Source organism: Triturus cristatus, chromosome 8 (assembly GCF_964204655.1).
Source record: "Triturus cristatus chromosome 8, aTriCri1.1, whole genome shotgun sequence".
Classification (NCBI taxonomy): domain Eukaryota; kingdom Metazoa; phylum Chordata; class Amphibia; order Caudata; family Salamandridae; genus Triturus; species Triturus cristatus.
This window is the reverse complement of record NC_140591.1, coordinates 919,413,120-919,430,683: the sequence shown is the minus strand read 5'-3', so window position 1 is coordinate 919,430,683 and position 17,564 is coordinate 919,413,120. Positions and strand designations below refer to the sequence as shown.

General features: G+C 38.2%; 1 protein-coding gene across 1 annotated transcript in view; it reads left to right on the top strand.

The window, feature by feature from the left end:
- LOC146805263 (zona pellucida-like domain-containing protein 1) overlaps window positions 1–17,564 on the top strand; it is a 516,659-nt gene that overhangs the window by 383,869 nt on the left and 115,226 nt on the right. The gene's annotated exons all lie outside the window — the stretch shown is intronic.

The following is a 17,564-nucleotide window of genomic DNA, read 5'->3' as shown; positions in this document are numbered from 1 at the left end:
TTCTAGTACAAAATACTATTCTCATACTAATTTTAAAAATCTTTCCACTTTGGATGTGTGCTTTACAGTGCAGCACACATGCAAAGTTGGACACTTTAGGAGAATTAAAAGCATTTCTCATTTTTAACACCTGCTTTCAAGTGGCATTATTGCTTGGCACAAAACCCTGTCTACAAATATTATTAGATAGTGTTTCGAGTCAAAAACCATAGGGGGTTGCATGGGACAGCCAAGGTACCACCCGTGAAATGCCCCTTTGAAGCAGAGTAAAGCAAAGCAGTGATTCACGCTGGTTTACATGACTTTTTCTTACAAACCAACGCAAATATCAATTTATGTTGGTTTATAAATCCGGAAAAAAAAATTGTGTTGGGTCTGTGTTTAAAACATTACACAAACCTGATGCAAAACCTTTGTAAATTTGGGGGAGTCTCTCTTGTCATCTGTGTTAACCCCTTCAGTGCCACGCCCTTTCCCCGCCCTGTGCCGGGCGTTGCATTAGCGGGCGGGGTTCATGACGAGATAGTCTCGTCATGGGCACAGCGCAACCGCGCTCCATGACGAGACCATCTCGTCATGGGCACTGAAGCGGTTAAAGGAGCATAATGAGGTGGGAACAGCGTAAACCATGGGTTTTTCTCATGGCCAACTCTACTAAAATGGCACGATCCGAGTTTGAGTGACATTCTAATTGCCCAAAAAAACTAGGTGAAAACAAATGTGGCAGTGGAATGTCATGTGATATTCTTAACAATAAAAACTTGTTTATCAAAAAAAATATGTAATTAACGTAAAATTGCATATTTTGCCGGCTCATCTTGGGGAGGGGGGTTTGTCGTCACATTGTAATTTGTACTTGAGTATAAATCTCATGAAAGACATCACTAGGTCACCTTCATGGAGTAGTGCAGCATTTAGCATTGCGCTAAAATAGCCATTTTCAGTGCAGACAGTGACATCATTGGCATTCGTCTCTTGTTAATTTTTTCAGTGTGATTGTTTCCCGTATTTATGCGATAAAGTGCTCCTGTTTTTCTTACACCAGTGCTCTGCGTGAATTGTGTTTGAACTGGTAACAGATGCTCTGCAAATGCCAGGAGAAGCTAGAGATGCATGATTGAATGATAATCCACTTCACTTGCAAATGAAAACATTCAGACTTTCGATTTGTTCTAATCTGTAATTCAGCAAATTTGCATACTTCTGGGAATAACAAGAGTTAAGAACATCATACCACTTTTTTTATGCAGTGATAATACATTATACACCGATGTGCTTTTCTGGTGGATTTGAAACCCCTTTCTAACTGTCCAAGATTCAGGGCCCTCTTTTATAAGATTTCAGTATTTTTGGAAAATTATGGGACTCCTTTCTAAGTGTCATTGTTATTCAAAATTGATTCCGTTGATTTTCTTGTTTCTGTAATTCCTAAATCTGATGTTTTGTTACTAGAAGAAGTGACCGGTTCCATGATTTCGCTTTCTGTAGACGACTGTTTATCATTATAACTACAAGAAGATATACTCAATTGTCAATTTCTCTTTTTATTTCTTTTGCATATTTATCCAACACACTCCTTAATGCGAAATTTATTTTAATTCTCTAGAATTCTCTAAAGGGTATTCTACATATTGAGCTTGCTTGATGTATGCAAGATATAATTTTGTCTCTGTCTCTGTCTCTGTCTCTCTCTCTCTATATATATATATATATATATATATATATATCACCAAAACGATCACGGGGTCCTTGTCGGGAAGCCTTTATTTACAGGTAACAGCTGGGCATAATGCATTTCGGCTTGCCGTCTTCCTCAGATGCCACTTGTATACCCAGGTTCACTGGCAGCAACTATATATCTACATCTACATCTACATCTACATCTACATCTATATATATATTCCAACCATATCCAGAGTAAAATGCACACTCAGAAGTCAGTAGTTAATCACCAGGTTTAGTCCTGTAAAGGATTAAACCTGGTGATTCACTACTGACTTCTGAGTGTGCATCTTACTCTGGATATGGTTGGAATAATTACGAACCGGCTTGGGGCTCCTGCCGGCCGATGCACCACCTGACAACGGGACGGATCCCGGAAGGACCCAAATTTGTTTATAATATATATATATATATATATATATATATATATATATCAAAATACACCGTCCCTCTGCAGCTTCGTGCCAAAGACGGAATATATATATATTATCTACTGGCGGTCGCCAGTAGACAGTTATAGTTAGAACCATGTTTCCATAGGAAAAGCATTTTTTGATTTGCTAATAACTTTGGCGTCGTTTGACGAATCTTTACGAAATTTTTCCAAACATTTTTCTTTTTTGATCAGCTCCTACCTTGAAAGTTTGGGGGTGATTCGTCAAGGGGGGCTGAGAAAAAAGGGGGGTCCCAAAACGTGTTTTCTCAATGCAATTTCCATAGGAAACTTTAGACAAGGCTACAGGTCAAACTGCTGAACGGAATTACGCCAAATTTGACAGGGAGAAAGGTCTTGGTCCAGAAAGCACGCTTTTGTTGAAATGGGGTAAATCCGTTCAGTAGTTTCAGAGAAATATCCAAATTTACAAATGTCGATATTTGAGAATTCTGAAATCTGATTGGCTGAGGCGGTACGAGCATGAGCGTGCGGCTGATTGGCTGCGAACTGATGAAACTAGGAAGTGTTGACAGCCATTTTGTGACTGAGCTGATAGGCGTAGGGCGGAAAAAAGAGAATAATTGTATAAGAGGGTATAGTAGGAACACTGTGGTCTTAGTTTAAGCAGTCTGCACAGTGCAGAGGCAGGGAGTTTGAATGTTGCATAGGCCATGGAAATTACGTTCGCAGAACAACGGTGCTCGGTATTGCGGCAAGGTTGCGTAGGGTCTGGAAAACCCATTGGGAAAATAATGCGCCGTATTGCGGCCAACAGTGTGTAGGGTGCACACACTGGTAGTGTAAATGTGCGGTATTGCGGCAATGTTCAGTAGGCTGTGTAACGGTGCACACACAGGTAGTGTGAATGTGCAGTGAGGAAAAAAAGAGAATAATTGTATAATAGGGTATAGTAGGAACAGTGTGGTCTTAGTTTAAGCAGCCTGTACGGTGAATATAATGCGCAGTAATGTTTACTTATAATGTGGTGTTCACTTTTATCACAGAGTGTCACTTTCTTAGACGAAATTTAATATTATATGGGACCATTGAAAGTAGAAGTGTTGTCAGCCATTTCCTCTCCTTCCGCAGAGTAGCAGGGACATCTGATTGGCTGACGTGTTCCAAGCAGGAGCTTCCCAAGCTTAGTGTTCATTGGCTGCGAACCATTGAAAGTAGAAGTGTTGGCAGCCATTTCCTCCCTCTTTGCGGAGCAACAGGGACATCTGATTGGGTGACGTGTTCTAAGCAGGACCTTCCCAAACTTAACATTCATTGACTGTAAACCATTGAAAGTAGCAGTGTTGTCAGCCATTCCCTCCCCCTCCGCGGACTATCATGGTCATCTGATTGGGTAACGTGTTCCAAGCAGGAGCTTCCCAAGCTTAATGTTCATTGGCTGCGAAACATTGAAAGTAGAAGTGTTGGCAGCCATTTCCTCCCCCTCCGCGGAGCATCAGGTACATCTGATTAGGTGACGTGTTCTAAGCAGTACCTTCCCAAGCTTAATGTTCATTGGCTCTCAAGCATTAAAAGTAGAAGTGTTGGCAGCCATTCCCTTCTCCTCGGTGGAACACCATGGACATTTTATTGGCTAAAGTGTTACGAGTACAAGATTGCTCCTTATTGGCTGGGAACGGTTCACTGTTGTCAGCCATTATGTGTCGCAGCTCAAAGGGCTATGGGAAAAAAAAGTAGGGGAGGGTAGGAACACTATTAACACTGTACAGTGCTCGCAAGGTGGTTTATATGGACTGTAAAGGGAAAAATTGCTTTTTATATATTTTAAGGGCCATTTATATAATTTGCGTGGGCCTTACAAATCAAGTTGGGAAAATAACAGAGTGCGTTGCGAACTTCTCTTTATTAAGTCTGCGGGTAGGATACTTCCCAGAAGCACTATTTACTTAGAATGTGGTGGTTATTTTTCTGATGGGGAGGTGTTCTGTCTAGGTTTGAAACAGTTTTTATTAAGCAATCACTAATATACTTTCTTAGGAAAGTGAAGCTGTATATATCAGAGGGGTGACAAATAAAAACGCAATTCATAAAATATCCCTTAGGTGTGGCCACACACTCCCTTTTTTTGTTGGCTATAGTTTGTAAAAGTGTTGCCCCATATTCTTGTTAATATACAAGAGCATCAGTTACTTTTAGATAAAGTAGAAAAGAAGTGCTACAAGAAACACTCCCACACTACATCATCTGAGGTCACAACAATTACCAGTAAAAAACTGTTAACCACAAATGACTTGATATTACATAGAAATGTACGCTTCATCAAAACATTACATGAAGCACTATGTATACAATTTTTTTTTTGCAACTACTTTTTTATGAAACATTAGCAGTGTAACAAACTTTGAGGTACTAAGTTATCTACGGAAATAACTATAGTATGTCTAGCCCCTTTGAAGTACTATAAACACACAGTATATGAATATACAGGGTGAATTTATAGTATTCCACAGGAGAAGAAGAATAAGGGTCCCTACAAAAAATACAACATTTTTACAATTTCTATTCTGTAGAATGCGGGAAAGTTTTGTCGTAGTGCTTAGAGGTCGCTGACTGCTCCGCTGATAGATCAGGTACTCCTTTAAGAATATATAGGATAATAGTATAATATACACTACTATTCCAATATATTCTATAAGGAGAAGAAGAATAACAAAATATTTTCCAGCTGTGAATATATTCAAAGCTTCTTTTCTCCGGGACTTCGAAATCTTTCGTCCTTGCACCGACTGGTCATGAAATCCTCTGAGATCAAAATGACTGTGAATATTAGAATATACATACCCACACTATATTATCCCGGGGGGGAAACAAAGTTAGAACAGATCACCAACACATCTGTGGTCAAGTATAATATAGAAGATATAATATAGAAAATCACACTATATGAGCTCAAAGGAGCCAGTAAAGGATGAGATGTCATCAGTGATGTCACTGACCATGTCATGAATGATGTAATATGTGATGTCATGAGCAGTGCATTGCGGGTGCGCGAGTTATAGTTAGCTGAAGTAGCTATAACAGTGGAATTTCTCTGGTTTTGTACAAGTGAAATGGCCAGCTAACTATAACGTCCCTGGAAGCTATGTTTTTTTCAGTGAATTTCTAAGGTTTTTTTAAATGCTAATTTCTAACTAAAACGTCTATAAAACCTATGGTTTTTTCAGTGAATATATATATTGATATATTCACTGAAAAAACCATAGGTTTCAGAGACGTTATAGTTACTTGGACATTTGACTCATATAAAAGCAGAGAAATTTGCCTGTTATAGTTAGTTGAGCTAACTATAACTCTCCCGCCCGCAATGCACTGCTGATGACGTTACATATTACATCACTCATGACATGGCCAGTGACATCACTGATGACATCTCAAATGACCACTGATGACATCACTGATGACATCATCCAGTGAATGTGTGTTTCTGTAAAGTTTAAATATTTTTCATATATATCTATGCCAAGGTGTATTGAAGAATGAGTGGATTTACAAGTGCCTGAAGGGATTATTTAGTAGGTGCATGACTGACTATATAAGTGAGTGATTGAACGTGTCTTACTGAATGCATGGGTTAGTGACTAAACTGTGTGAAAGTCTGTATTAGTCTATCAGTTGGTGTGTAAGCAACTGCATGGGTTGGTGAGTAGCTACATGAGTGTCTATATGGGTTATTGATTTGTTGTCTGAGTATCTCTATGGGTGCCTGAGTGTCTGTGTGAGTGGGTGGGGGGTGTGTGACTCTGTGCATAGATGTCTGAGTGGGTGATTCACTGGTTGTATGGATTCAAAGGTGCATCTGGGAAGGGCTGTATGGGTGAGTTAGTGTGTGTATGGGTGTGATGGTGAGTGAATGAATGTCTCAGTGGTACATATGTGACTAACTACATATGTTTTAAGGCAGTATATGTGAGTGTTGCAGTATATAAATGACTATACGTGAGAGTAAGTTATTTGAAGAGTGGGTGTATAAATGAGTGTCTGCTTGTATCAGTGATTGTATAACACAGTAAGTATGTGTTAGTATCTCCATAAATAAGTGATGCGGTGTATGTATAATAACGGAGTCGGTGTGTATAACTGTATACATGAGTAAATGGGTATGTGATTGATTCTTTGCATGACTGACTAGGAGTGTGAGTAACTCTATGGATGAGTGGCGGAGTGTGACTGTATGTATAGGTGTATGAGTGCATATTATAGTACTGTATTGAGGAGTTACTGCATGTATAAGTGACTGGATGTGTGTGTAGACCTAGGAAATAGTCGGTGGTATGTAGTATCTGGCATTGTTGAGTGTATGGTTTCAAAAATAGTACTCTGTATTTTAAACTAGGTGTATCAAAGTTTATAATAGGGCAACAGTATGTGCATCAGATTATCACATGGATGATATCATCAGTGATGTCATTTGATATGTCATCAGTGATGTCATCAGTGATGTAACTGACCATGTCATAAGTGATGTAATATGTGACGTCATCAGCAGTGCATTGCGGGCGCACAAGTAATAGTTAGCTCAACTAACTATAACAGGCTGATTTCTCTGGTTTTATATGAGTCAAATGTTCAAGTAACTATAACTTCTCTGAAACCTATGGTTTTTTCAGTGAACTTCCAAGGTTTTTTAAATGCTAATATCTAACTATAACGTCCCTGAAACCTTTGGTTTTTTTCAGTACATTTCTCAGGTGTTTTAAATGCTAATTTCTAACTATAACATCCTTGAAACCTATGGTTTTTTCAGGGAATTTCTAAGGTTTTTTAAATGCTAATTTCTAACTATAACGTCCCTGAAACCTATGGTTTTTGCAGTGAATTTCAAAGGTTTTTTAAATATCGAACTACTATTATGCTATTTGTCATTAGTACTGTTTTTTCTAACTTTTCAACTACATAAAATAAACTGCAAAACTGCTATGTAATATATTTCACAAATTACAGTGAGTTTTTAAATAATACAAAATAATTGAATGTTCAGAAAACAATTTTTCTCCCTTTTTTTTTGCTGTCATCAGCTTCTACTTAACTTCACTATTCACAGTGATGTCAGTGTAGTTTCATCATAATCAGCAGGGGAAAAAAATCAACTAGATTGTTAGAAAAAACAAAATCCCTAATTCTCGCAAATATAATACAAAATCAACACAAATAACACATCCAATACTATTTCTAATCTTCAAATCTTACCTTAACTTTGTAGTTTCTGTTCACATTTTCCCAATACGCCAAATAATGTATCAAAAACTTTGCTTTGAAATCATCCAGTATGAATTCCTTAAAGTATCTTTACACCTTCCCACTGGGCCGAATGATGTATCTAAAATCTTTGTTTCAGAAATATCAAGTATGAGTTGGGTAAATGATAAGGCAAAAGTTCTTCCAGAAATAGATACTTGACTAGCAACAACATTTTTAATTTTGGTTTCCACTTTTCTCCCATTTGGTCTACAGCGTTGCAGCATTATAATCAAATATTTTCCATATCTTTGTAGGCATAATGTAGATAGCATTGTTGATTTACAACGAGAACAGATCATCTCGAGATCAGCTTCTTTTACTCATTTGGAAAATGGTATAGATTTGCAGTCAGGTATTGTTAAATATAGAAATCGTTCTCTGTCAACTATAGTGCTTGAAGCTAATGAACTCTGTTCACATTTATGTTCCCATTTGTAACTGAGTCCAAATAAACTCTCAATCTGAATTCCTTCATCTTCTAGTACTCCAAGCATAACCATCAGAAATTCTTGTTGTATATTAGCACTGAACGTTAAAGATACAGTATATGTATGGAACAGTTGGCGAATACCAGAAGCAGAATGGATCTTTCTTCTATCAGTTCTCAATTCTTGAAATAAAGTATAAAGTGCCGAACATAATCTTTTCTCCTGACTTTCCATAATTTCACCATAAACGTCTTCAAGATAAAATATAACGTTTAGAATAACATTACCATAGCAGTTGACACCAGAAGCTTTTTTTAATTGGTATTCGACAACATCATCACTTGTTTGTATTTTCTGCTTCTTTAAATCTTTTCTTTTCTCTTGATTTTGTTTCTGCTTTTCAACCATAGTTAATTCTTCAACATGTCTGCATTTTGAACACACAACACGTTTCTCATAAATAGGATATTCACCTAAACTTGGAGCATAAAGCCTTCTCAAACGATTATATTCTCTTACACAATTAACATCAGCACTAACCTTGTTCTCATCAAAATCAATTAAATACAAACCACACAACGTTCTAACTCGAGATAATGCAACATATACCATTCCCTCTTTAAACACAGTTCTTCCTACATTTACCAAAGCATTATCTACACTTAAACGTTGAGATTTATGAATTGTTATTGCATATGCTAAACAGAAGGGAAACTGTTTTCTACAAACATACAAGTCTTTTACAAGCAAAAAACGTGCAGCAGAATGCGCAATCTGTCTTACCTCTGTAATCCGATCAAATTTAACTTTTAAGAATTCAATTCCATTTCTATTTTGATATTTCATAAAATCAACAACTTTCCCCATTGCTCCATTCACTAAACCTTTTTCTACATCCAGATTATGCCTCAAAATTACCTGACAGTTTAAACACACCTCTAAAAAAAATTCTAAGCCAGCAGTTTTTGATTCAGACTTTTCCAAAGAATCCAATTTAGTCTGTAGTTTTTCTGAAAGAAGAATTGTTATTCCTTTTATCAATAGCTTCAATGTGAACTATTTCTTTATTTTCCAATTTCATAAACTCTCTATTAAATGTATAACACTCTTCCACTGTAGGCATTAAGCACACTATAGAATTTTTTTCTTTCATTTTCTTGTACATTACTTCTGCTGGTGTGTTTTCATTTGTAAACAAGTTCTTTAGTAGACAACTTTGAAAAGCTTATTTAATACATGTTTGATTAAAATTCCAATTCTTACATCTTTTAGAATATTTGCATAATCTTCATCTCTTGCTTGTCGCATATTCTGAGTGAGATCTTTATATTCAAAATGTAACCACAGATTCACATTTCCAATACCTCCCAAAGATTTCTTAGTGTCTTCATGTAGAAGAGTTTTAAGCACTGGTTCTCCTTTTACAGGGGTTAGTTGTAGCAGATCTCCAAATACAATTAAATGTTTTCCTCCAAAGAGAACGTCGTAATCTGTTTTTAATACCTGTTTCATTCTTAAGTGTACAAAAGCATGCATTAATTTTGAGACCATGCTCACCTCATCAATAATTAAAAGTTTCATTTTCTTCAGCACACTTGACACTTCATAAAAAGTTTCTCCAGACAACTTCTGATATTCTAATTTATTATCATGCTCAACTGGTAACATCAGTAATCTATGCAAAGTAACTCCTGTAACATTGTTTGCAGCTAATCCAGTTGGAGCTGTTACCACACAACATAAATGTGAACCAGTAGTTTGTTGAAGATAACTGGTCAAAACTTTAATTAAAAAACTTTTACCTGTCCCAGCTTGACCACTGATGTACATCAGAAGAGGTTTAAAAGATGAACACATACATTCTTTTTTCATGCAACAAACCATGTTCTATCTGTTCTCTCACTTTTACATATATTTCTTTCTGTTCAACATTTACTTGTTCTTCTAAGTTTTCCAATGTAATATTCTCCTCGTGTGCTTGGTGCATTGCAATTTCGACTTCATGCATAGCAATCGGTGCTTCATTTTCCATTATTGGTTGTCCAAGAGGATCTTGACTACAAGGACCACTACTTTGACTATCTTGAGAACTTTCATTAGCTATTTCAGCTGTAATAGTCTTTTCCTGTTCAACTACATCATTCAACATTTTTAAATATGTAGGGAAAGTTGTACATGCGATGCTATATTTACATGCATTAAAAGAATCTTCATAGCAGTCAAAGTCTCCAAGTAATTCACTTTCACTACGCCATGGTTTAAAGAGTTGGAGAAGTGCTAAATATTAAAATTCTTGCTGATCTGGAGTTTCACAACTGAGTTTCTTGTGGTTTATAAGATTACCCTTTGCATGTTTTACTAAACAACCATGACATCCACCTACTGCATATTTTCCTTCTTTTAAATTCTGTTTAACATTTCTTTTGAAGCTGTAATGTTGAAGTACTTCATGCAGACATAGCTGTTCCAGATGTCGACTCCTTTTCGTATAGTATGCGTCCAACATATTTGTTTTAAAAATGTCGGTACTGTCTGGTTCATTTGCTGCTAATTCTTCAATTTCTTCAAATTATTTCAACACTCTATTTCGTTTGCAGGCAAGACCTAAACGTACCCAAATAATTCCTCGTGACTTTGAATATAAACTTGAAGAGCACAAGCGGTCTGAACATTCATAGGACCCAATTTCTCGGTGGGAAAGCATTTTCAAAGTAAAGCTGTACAATTTTTTGCTCAGACTTTTCTCTTGTACAATTTCTTCCCACATTTGTTTCATCTCTGTTTTTTCTGATTTTGTTATGTACGATGTAACATAACGTGCAACAGCAATTGAGTTATCTGCAACATACTGGATGTCCATGTTCGCATTCCACATTTTTTAAATGACTGGATTGTAGTCATTGATGTACTTTGACACTTCTGTTCTTTTTAAGCTGTAGGTATTCTTTGGAGATTTCCGAGTTATTGTGTGCATTACAGAAGAAAAAAAAAATACTCTTTCTTTACAAATGACTGGACGTGGAAAACCAAACCGACATTTGGTGTAAAATTTTCCTTTAGACTTGTATTTTCTTCTGCTGTACTTTCCACAACGGTGAGTGTGGAAACGTAAAACTTGCTGTCTCAAGCTTCTATCTCCTTCTTCTCTTGGAATCCCACATGTCACATACTGTTCGATGAAAGACAATACTGTTTCATCAGAATCAGTTCCAAATTTAGGTGCATCCTTGATCCATAGTAGCATATGTATATGAGTTGCACCTCTTGCTTGGTACTCCTTTTTCCAAAAGAAATCGGTAACTTCTCCCAGAGGTGGATTCTTTTTATTGCAGATAAAAGACATCATAGCTTGAAACCTATGATTAAAATATCTGCACACATTTACAGGATCCAATGAACACAGTTCACCTGGAGTCTTTATTTCAACATTTTTTATATTGGAATTCGCTTCTCTTAGAATCTAAAGCAAATCTTCTTATGCATACTCTGCACAGCTAAGTGTGACAAACCATGTTGGTGTACCTAAGTTCCGTAACATACACTTGAGTTCTCCATGACGACGATACCAATACTCAATTGTTCCACGTTGACATGCCATCAAATTGATTAACTGTGCTTCTAAATTTTCATCTATTTCTTGAATTTCTCCACAAATTCTTTCGCAGAAAGAAGTGATTGATGAACTCCTGTTTTAAGTATGTGGTTCGCTGCATACGACAGAGAAGACAGATCACTTTCAAACAAAAGGTGAAATATGTATGGGATGCACTGTCGAAATCTAGGATCTTCAGAATATTATCTTGTTGACCGATATTCTGAAGCTGGAATCCGTACAGGTTGGTCATCATATCGTCCACCTTCTCCAGTAGGAAACAGCTGTGGAAAACAATGAGCTTCCAAGCTTTTCTCCCATACACTCATTGGAGTTCCCGGTGCTTTTTTCATTTGCAATAACTCAATGCTGCTTCCTATTACTTCTTTTGAATGCAAAGGACACATTGTGTAATGTTCATAAATCTCTTCAGTCCTTGACTTGTCCTCTTTCTCTATTTGACCACTTGAAATTTCAGATTCATCTTCTAAACTTATTACCTGTTCATCCACATTTACAGTTTTGTAATAAATATTGTTCTCTATAAGATATATGGTAGCCTTTTCGGATGTATGATGTTACAACGCATGCTTTTACAACGCATGCTGTTACAACAAATTTTTTACAATGCAAATGCTGTGACAACGCAAGTCTTTACAACGCAAGTCTTTACATCGACTTGCAGTAGATGGCGTGCTAACATTAAAAAAGGGTAATTTACTATTCTAACTCCAGTCCACGTTGCAGTAGGGAAGGTGTTTGGATAGTAAACTACACTATTTTTAATGTTAGCACGCCTTCTAGTGCAAGTCGATGTAAAGACTTGCGTTGTAATGGCATGCGTTGTCACAGCATTTGCGTTGTAACAGTTTCGTTGTAATGGCAGTGCGTTGTAAAAGTTGCATTGTAATGGTTGTTCCCCAGCCTTTTCAGTCAGTCATAAAATGCTTTATTCGACAGTTTGTCATAAAAGCAAAGTCCATTACACAATAAATGACCAAATATATGAGATTGTTAAAAACGGGAAATTATCCCTCAAGTATAAAAACTATAAAAAGATAAAAAGAGCAATGATAAAATTCATAAACTCCTCATGACTATATACCTATGTACAAATAATAAAAGATGTAGCGTACAATTTTCATTCATTATAATGCCGCAGTCACTTCTCATCTCAAATATATACCTATATGCAAAGATTAAAAGAGGGAAGTAGACAATGCAATATACATGGGTTATGATGCCGCAATCGCTTTCGATCTTATGATCCATACCCAACCTAAAAATTTAGCTATAGCTATAAGAAGTGGTAACCATGTTTCGGTACGAATTAATCTGAGTGCAACCTCACATTTTCGAGTGCCCAGGGCACGACAAATGGAGCCAACCATGTGCGCCACGGAACTGTGTAGGCAGGACACACAAATAACAAATGAGCCAAAGACTCTGAGGATACATGGCAAATGGGGCAGGAAGTATCATCTATTGTCCCCCAACTTCCAGTGAAAGACTTAACAGGTAGTGTGCCTACTCTCAGTTGAAACAAAAGCTTTCTATCAAGAGGCTTCGTAATAGTGTCCCAATAAGCTTCTAGCCTTTGTATGGGTTTAGCCATAAGAAATTGACCTGTCAGTGTCAATGGATCACTATTCCTGAAAGTGTTGACTTCAACCCATCCCCAGTATCTTTCCTTCAGTTGTACTTTCACTGGAAACCGCATATTTTCTGGGTTCTCCATGCCAATATTTACTAGCATTGATCTAACATTCTGTAACCATTTGATTTTCTTAAATTGGTCAGCTCTTATTAGATCTTTAAGGCCCTCAGCATACGGTGACAATTCTGGGGTTGTCCAAATTCTCCTCCAGTTCAACAAGGGGCATAGTCTGGCACTGTCAGCCAATGCCTTCCTACCTAAGTCACTAAGTAATGGCTGCGTTGGGGTGCTTTGGGGAAGATAAGTAATTTTGAGAGATTTTTAAAACCCCATAACTCTGCCCCATAAAGCACTGCGCTAACCACCTTCATATTGTAAATGGTCAGGACTGGGCTAACTGGTTTTGTGAAAGATGCGTTGAACTCGGCTAATAAGGTACCAGCTAACTGGCGATGTTTCAATGTGGCCATGTCCAGTTGCTTACCCCATTTCATGTCCCCCAGTATAATGACCCCAAGGTATGTGTATTCTTTTACCTGCTCTAACGGACGCTTATTCAGCAGCATCGTTCCACTAAAGGATCTATGGGGGTTAAATGTCATATTTTGTTTAAGAGACATTTATCGCTAAACCCCGCAGTTGGCAGAATTCCTCAAAAAGTGTTAGGGCTCGCTGTAAGCCGCTCGGTGTTTTTGCAATTAGCAGCGTATCATCGGCGAACATAAGAATTGGAATTCTTACACCTGCCAATTTAGGAGCGTCCATTGGGATATCCTCCAGGTATTTTACAACCCCATTAATAAAGATGGAAAACAAAGTTGGGGCCATCACACAGCCTTGTCTTACCCCTCTTTCCACTCAAATGGGGGGGGGGGTAACCTGGCCCTGGCTTCCCCACCTGATTTTGCATAAGTATCCTCATGGAGTCTGGCTATGAGAGATAATAATGCATGGGGCATCTTCAGGTCTTGCAATACTCTCCACAATCTATTGCGGGAGACGAAGTCAAAAGCTGACTTTAAGTCTACAAAGGCAGCATACAAGCTGCCTTTTTCCAAAACCACCGTTTTCCAGTAAAGTAGTGTAAAGCGAAAGGTTTGATCAATAGTGCTTGTACATGCCTGTAAACCTGCCTGGAAGGATATAAAATATCTTGTTCGCTAATCCAATCCTGGATTTTATTTAGCACCAGGCGTCCCATGATCTTTTGAGATGAGTCCATTAGACTTAGGGGCCTATAGTTCCCAGGCAATGACTTATCCCCCTTTTTGTGTATTGGAACTATCTCAGCTCCTTTCCTTGATTCTGGTACCGACAGACCTTTAGCAATTTCGTTCATTAAAATCAGGATATATTGGTTCCATTTAGTTTTATTGGAAAGGAATATATCAGTTGGGATTCCGTCAGGGCCTGACGCTTTACCTCCCAACAGGGTACCCAGAGCAATATTGACATCATCTTTATTAAAAGCCAGTCCATCATAATAAGTATATGAAAGCTCAGGCATCTGGGATTGGAAGTGCGTTACCCATTGGTCTTGGCTTACATGGTTTATCGGCACTAAAGGACAACCCTCTCTGCCCCATTTTACTACATACCAAAATACTTTTTGGTTTTTATTTTCACATGCCCTTTTTAGATCCTGCAATCTATTATCATCCCAGCATTTCTTTGCCAAGTCCTGGGCTTTCTTATATTTCTGCCTGGCAAGCCGAACCTTAAGCATGTCACCTTCCTTAATGGCTATCCCCAGGGAACTACGAGCCTCCTTACAATCCTTATTAAACCATTTTCTTCCCCTCTTTTGGTGGGTACCCTTATTTTTAATAGTTTTATAGAAATAGGAGCGAAGATGATTAAAGAACTCAGCATGAAATCTGATAACCATTTCTGGAGGTGCCAAGCTAACCAAAAGATCCTACAGATCTACTACTGCTTTATCTACATCTAATGAAATCCTATCTAGGACTTCAGGCTTTGTTAATAGATTTGCCCATTTCAGTAATCTCGTGTCATTTGTGGGAACTAAGTCTAGAGTTATCAGTTCCCTACTAGACTGGAAAGTGTCTTTTTCAACCACTGTCTCAAAAACTACGGATAATGGGTTGTGATTACTCTCAACCCATTCGACTACCTTCATATCCTTTAACGCATACCAAAACTGGCAATTGATTAATATGTAATCAATGCGGCTATGACTGGAGCCATTATTAAAAGTACATGCTCCAACTCTATCTGACTGAGTTCTACCATTTATGGCCCTTAGTCCTTTCTCCATACAGAGAGAATTCATCTGCACTACCGCATCCGTCCATTTCTTTACCGGTATTAGATCTAATTTCGGAATTCTCCAAAGATCATCTTCAGTATCATGAAAATTAGAGTTCCCATTTAGAAGGGGTTCGAAGGTCATATTAAAATCACCAGCAAATATTACATCAGTGCCCCTAGAATGTTGATCAAGAAGTGTGCCCAAAGCTACTACCAACCCGGATTTCCTTCCCTTGGTCCGCCTTGCATAGATGTTATAAACATCAAGCTTTTCACCCACATCAGCCTAATCACTAGTATGTCCTTATTATAGGACTGAAGGACCTGGACCACAAAGCCAATCTCTTGGCGCACCCAAGTTGTTAAGCCCCCTGAAGGTCTGCCTTTTCCATCAGTAATTGCGGGAACATAGTAATTCAGAAAACCTACGCAATGAATTGGATCCATTGCCCAGGTTTCCTGAAACAGGCAAACATCATGTTGGTCGACAAATGATTGCCACTCTGGAGATATAATCTTGGAATTTAGTCCAGCTATATTCCATGATATCACGGATAATCTTGTCATTGGGATTCTACCTGGACACAAAGGATTCACATTGTTCGGTGGGTTACCATGGCAATTAGCTAACTCAATAGCTCTATTTGTTATCAATATGCTATTAATGGGGGGTACAGTACACGGTGAGATACCATGATGATTAGGTAACTCAATAGCTCCCTTAAATGATAGTACACTATTATCAAGGGATGGGAAGCTCATTATACATTCCTCCTCGTTAGAATTATGGATGCTGTTAAAACGGTCCCTACAGGGATGTATGACCTTCTGCAACACATTTGTCAGTCAGTCATTAGAATTTAGAGTTGAAGGTCCATCTAGTGGGCGGTCACCTAACCCCATGGAGCAAACCTGGCCAATTACAAATGGGAAACGTCTGAACTGTATTAAAGAATGATCTGGGGAAGATGTACAAAACTCCAGGGCTAACAAGTTTTCAACCAGGTCATTATCCCTTAATATTAACTCTATGCAATCCAGAGGGTTTGTCCTGGAAGAAAGTCTACGGGCTCTCGAAATATCTTCCCTGATAATCGAACGACAACCCCTGACATGACGGATCCAGTGGATTGCCTTATTTGTGAGGGAGTCTGTGCTTTCTCTATTATTCCTACTATCATATTTAGGAACATTAACCATATACATTTTTGGCACCTGATGTAAATCGATACCCGTCGGTGTAGTACATTGTTTATTTAGAGGGATCCCTATGCCTAAATTGGCTGGACACCTAATTTGCATCTGTGGTATGTCTGGTTTTAATACACTTGCATAAGTGGGGCCACCCAGTTCTGAGATAGATCTATTTTCTTCTCCCATATTGTGACAGTGTAGAGTATTGGTCTCACTCCGATCACCCTTAGATATTATATCTGGACAACATTCCTGTCTAGTTGTCAACTTGGATTGTTCAGGCTGCTTTACCCTATGGTTTGAGCTTTCTGTAAGATGAGGAATCCTTTGTATCAGAAAATCAACCTTCGCGGTCAATTCTACCAACTTTGTTAGCAATAATGCTACCTCTACTTTTAATTCACTAATAAGGGAAGGTAGTCCCTGGGGATCATTAATGTTATCTGGGAAAGATACAGGAGGAAAGCTACGTGGCGACAACAGAGGATTTTTCGAATGAACATCCACCCTTTCTTGCTCTTGTAGGTCTATAAGGGGTGCAAACCTATTTGTACAAACAACCGATATTTCCTCTGCTGCAGGGCTGTCAGCCTTACTCCCTCCTAAAGCTGGACTCTTAACTACAAGTCCCTCTTTTTGTGGCTGTATGATGTCTCCCCTGCTAGTTTTATGAAACATTGCGGGGATTATTATCTGCTGGCCTGTAGTAGATTTAGCCAAATGTGGAGGGCCTGGAGTTGGTTCAATGCTTGGGGCTTGAATAGATGTATCGCTGCTTAAAATGTCCTCGCATTCGCTGATCAGCAGGTCTATTCTATTCAAGGTGCAATTATTAGCAGTTGCCTTCTGCTTCAGCGATTTCTTGACCCTTTTCCCCTTTGATTCTCTGCCACTGTCCCCCCCGCCCACAGCTCCACTGTTGCCATCCATTGTTTTCCTTTTCCCCATAGTCAGCCTTGTGGGATAGATATTTTTCAAAGTCCCATGCTATTACTAATCACCACTTCT